This window comes from Salvelinus sp. IW2-2015, linkage group LG5 (assembly GCF_002910315.2).
Source record: "Salvelinus sp. IW2-2015 linkage group LG5, ASM291031v2, whole genome shotgun sequence".
NCBI lineage: Eukaryota > Metazoa > Chordata > Actinopteri > Salmoniformes > Salmonidae > Salvelinus > Salvelinus sp. IW2-2015.
In genome coordinates this window covers 11,923,123-11,928,022 of record NC_036844.1, presented here as the reverse complement: position 1 = coordinate 11,928,022, position 4,900 = coordinate 11,923,123, and the positions used below count along the sequence as shown (strand labels likewise).

The 4,900-nt window shown below is 42.5% G+C and overlaps 1 pseudogene; it reads left to right on the top strand.

The window, feature by feature from the left end:
• LOC111963917 (synaptic vesicle glycoprotein 2C-like) overlaps window positions 1-4,900 on the top strand; it is a 79,205-nt pseudogene that overhangs the window by 66,575 nt on the left and 7,730 nt on the right.

Sequence of the window (4,900 nt, the reverse complement as noted above, 5' to 3'; positions counted from 1 at the left end):
ACAACCTCAAAACAGACATGATTTGGGTTTACAATACTGTTGATATCACGCATAAACTTCCCCCTTAACACTTCGCTATCTCCTGACATAACCATAGAAATTAGAATCCATGGATTGATTTACTTATTTAATAGAATAATTGATAATATTTTTATGTATTCTATTCTATGGACAGCCTCTGTGGCTTCTCCCTCCACCCAATGGGCAAGCCAGAATACCACCCATTTAACCCCCCCCCCCAAACTTGGAAACTGTTAAAAAAAATTTTTTTTTTTTTTCACCAGCTGTCTGCTGCTGTGTGTCTTTATTTCATTCTGTTCAGGGGATGCTGAAGAGTATACTTTAGTGCTGGGCGGCCTACATTCCTTCCTGTAAAGAGATAATAGATACAGAGAAGAAAAGACAGAGACGGAATCAAAGAAAAAGAAGCGAGAAGAGAGAGAAGAGAAGAGAGAGAGAGAGGAAGAGGAGTAGAGCAGAGAGAGAGAGAGAGAGAGAGAGAGAAGGTAGTAGCGAGGTGTGCAGTGGCTTAAATGCCTTACATACCCTGACCCTCACCGGCACGTAACCAGCATCCAAAACACCCCTCCCTAACCTGAGTTCTTGCTTTGCTGTCCTCAGAGATTGCTGTATCAATTAGTCTCACTGAATGCCTCCAATAAGAATTGAACGAACGCTTTTGTCTTTCTCTCTCCTTCTCTCTCTCTCTTTCTCTCTCATTCTCTCTCTCTCTTTCTCTCTCCTTCTCTCTCTCTCTTTCTCGTCTCCTTCTTCTCTCTCTCTTCCCGTCCGTCTCTCACCATATGGTGTTTCCAGCCTCTAGTCATTCTCATACCATCAACATGCTGCAATCTCATGTGGAAAATGAAGTGTTGCGTTCTCCTCATAAGAGACAATAAGCTGAAACAGCGTTGATGATTTAAAGGGTGCTGGTGGCACTTTAAAGATTGTTCAGAACCTTCATACTTTTTTCCAAAAAGTAACTGTCATATTAGGCATGGAAATTTGTTATTTCTGTGCTAATTTTTGCTTGTATCTGAATTGCGTGTTCTGTTTGTGGTGTGCAGGTTGGTTTCAGTAATGGCTCGGCTTACCAGTTCCACAGTTGAGAGTGTTTGTGGTGGTGTGTGCCTCTGCCTGTGTGTGGCGTTGTGGCACTCACCCTCATACCTGAGAGCCCACGGTTTTTCCTAGAGGTAAGGAGTGTGTGTGGTGTGTGCGTGTGTGCGTGTGTGTGTGTGTGTGTGTAACCCTCCTCTCTGTGTATAGATGGCAACAACATGACGAGGCCTGTGGATGGCTTGCTGAACCAGATCACGACAACCTAACATGAGGGGCCGCGGAACCAGAGAAAAGTCTTTACTGTAGTATAACAGTACCTCTCTCTCTCTGCTTGCTCGCACTCGTCTGGTCTGTCTGTCTGTTCTGTTGCGTTCTGCCCTGTCGTGCACTGTTTCTGGCCTGTCTGACCGTCTGGTCTGTTTATTTGCTCGTCTCTCCTCTTCTTCTCGCTCTCTGTCTCTCTCTCAATTCAATTCAAATAGCTTTACTTTTGGCATGGGAAACATATGTATTACCATTGGCAAAGCAAAGTGAAGTAGATAAAAAATGAAATAAACAATAAAAATGTACTGTTAAATTACAACTCACTAGAAGTTCAAAAGACCTAAGACATTTCAAACGTCCATATTATTGTCATATATAACAGTGTGTGTACGATGTGCAAAATAGTTTAAATAGTACAAAAGGAAAATAAATTAAACATATAATCGTGGTTGTATTTAGCAATGGTGTTTGTTCTTTTCACTGGCTTGCCCTTTTCTTGTGGCAACAGCACAAATCTTGCTGCTGTGATGGCAAGCACATAGACGTGGAATCATCAATCCCTCCCACCCAGTAGATGTGGAGTTATACAAAATTGGTTTGTTTCAAATTTTTTTGTGGATGCTGTGTAATCTGATGGGAAATGAATGTGTCTCTAAATCATCTATCTATACTCATATCTATTCTACTCTTTATTCTATCTATCTAATCTATCTATCTATCATCTATATCTATCTATCTATCTATCTAAATCTATCTATCTTCTATCTACTTCTATCTATCTATCTTATCTAGTTAATCTATCGATTCTATCTATCTATTATCTGATCTATTCTACTTCTATCTAGCTATCTAACTTATCTAATTCTATCTATCTATCTATCTATATACACACAACAAACACAAACAGCACACAAACGCTTGGACTGTCGTCTGATCCACTGTACTGTATAGGTGATGACGGATATAACCGCTTCCATAGGCATCAAGCTGGATGAGTGGTGGGAGTGTGGAGATGCAGTCAATGAGATGGGGTCCCTAATGCTCAGCCACAACCCTTGTGGCCAAAGTCCGCTATGCTCGATTCAGGATCAGGACCAGAACTCAGAGGGTGGTAGGTGAGTCCGATTCCCCCAGATGATATGAAAGCATTATGATTGAACAAATGTATCACCCTCTCCCTATTTCCATCTCTCTCTCTTCTCTCATTTAACTCTGTTTAGATCTGGTTAACGGTCATGAAATGTTTCAACTACGCCGGTCAGAGAACCAACCACCATCAAAACTGGCCATCGTGTGGTTTCACACTTCTTTTGGTGAGATTGTCCTCTAAAACTCCACTCTGTCTTTAAATTAAGGTGTTGCTCTACTCTTCAGCAGTACTGTACCCAGTTATCAGTCTGTCCCACCGAGTCTGTGTGTTTCAAATGATAAAGTGTCTGACTCTGAGATATAGCCAGTGTCTCGCTGATATCCCTGTGATAATGCTAACACGCTAACAGGGAAAGAGAAATCGGCCCATCTAGGACTGAACAAAAAATATAAATGCAACATGAGCAATTCCAAGATTTTACGAGTTCAATTTCCATATAAAGTAAATCAGTCAATTTAAATAAAACGTATTTAGGTCCGAATCTATGGATTTCACATGACTAGGCAGGGCGCAGCCATGAGTGGCCTGGGAGGGCGTAGCCCACCCACGTGAGGAGCCAGCCACCAATCGAATGAGTTTTTCCCCACAAAAGACAGAAGTACTCTCAGCCACCCCCCCTCCCCCTCCTCAGGACGATCCCGCAAGTGAAGAAGCCAATGTGGTCCTGGCTGGCGTGGTTACACGTGTTGCGGTTGGAGGCCGGTTGGATAAACAGCCAAATTTCTCTAAACACTCTGTTGGACATTCCTGCGCCAGCATGCCCAATGGCACGCTCCCTCAAAACTTGAGACATCTTGTAGCATGTGTTAGTGGGACAGAACTGCACATTTTAGAGGGGGCCTTTTATTGTCCCCAGCAAAGCGTGCTCCTGTGTAATGATCATGCTGTTTAATCAGGCTCTTATAAAGACACAAACTGTCAGTGATGCTATTATCTTGGCAAAGGAGAAATGCCTCACTAACAGGGATGTAAACAAATTTGTGCACAAAATTTGACAGAAATAAGCTTGTGCATATGGAAAATTTATGGAATTGTTCTTAATTCACTCATGAAACATGCGACCAACACTTTACATGTTTCATGTGTTCAGTGTAGCTAAAGGAACCACTTAGCATCAATAGATACATTGCACTACTTTTCAAAGATGAACAACGTTGTAACAAAAACAAGCTACGATGATAATTGTCCTGTGTGCAGGTACTACGGCCTATCAGGTGGGTCCCTGATTCATCCATCACCTTCACTCTCGATGAAGACGCCTCCAGAGTGAAGACTCACAACAACGAACGTATAGAAGACTTCACCTTTAACTTTCACCCTGGAGAACCAATACTAACCCAACGGAGTTCGTCAACGACAGGTATTGTAACCAACCAGATCTCTCTCTTTTAGAGAGAGAGAGAGAGAGAGAGAGAGCGAGAGAGAGAGAGCGAGAGAGAGAGAGAGAGAGAGAGAGAAGGTAGTGTGTGCAGTGGTTGCTAACTGAGGCTGTTACCTGAGTTCTTGCTTTGCTGTCCTCAGAGATTGCTGTATCAATTAGTCTCACTGAATGCCTCCAATAAGAATTGAACCGAACGCTTTGTCTTTCTCTCTCCTTCTCTCTCTCTCTTTCTCTCTCCTTCTCTCTCTCTCTTTCTCTCTCCTTCTCTCTCTCTCTTTCTCTCTCCTTCTCTCTCTCTCTTTCCCTCCCGTTCTCTTCACCATATGGTGTTCTTCAGCCTCTAGTCATTCTCATTACCATCAACATGCTGCATCTCATGTGGAAAATAGAAGTGTGCGTTTCCTCATAAGAGACAATAATGAAACAGGTTGATGATTTAAGGGTGCTTGGTGGCACTTTAAGATTTTCAGACCTTCATACTTTTTCCAAAAGTACGTCATATTAGGCATGGAATTTGTATTTCTGTGCTAATTTTGCTTGTATCTGATTGGTGGTTTCTGTTTGTGTGTGCAGGTTGGAGTTTCAGTATGGGCTCGGCTTACCAGTTCCACAGTTGGAGAGTGTTTGTGGTGGTGTGTGCTCTGCCCTGTGTGTGTGCTGTTGTAGCACTCACCTTCATACCTGAGAGCCCACGGTTTTTCCTAGAGGTAAGGAGTGTGTGTGTGTGTGCGTGTGTGCGTGTGTGTGTGTGTGTGTGTAACCCTCCTCTCTGTGTATAGATGGGTAAACATGACGAGGCCTGGATGGTGCTGAAACAGATCCACGACACCAACATGAGGGCCCGCGGAGAACCAGAGAAAGTCTTTACTGTGAGTATACAGTACCTCTCTCCTGTCTCTTATACACATCTAGATGTGTATAAGAGACAGGTATAAAATACAGTATATATATGTATATGAGATGAGTAATGTAAGATATGTAAACATTATTAAAATGGCATTATTAAAGTGACTAGTGTTCCATTTATTAAAGTGGCCAATGAT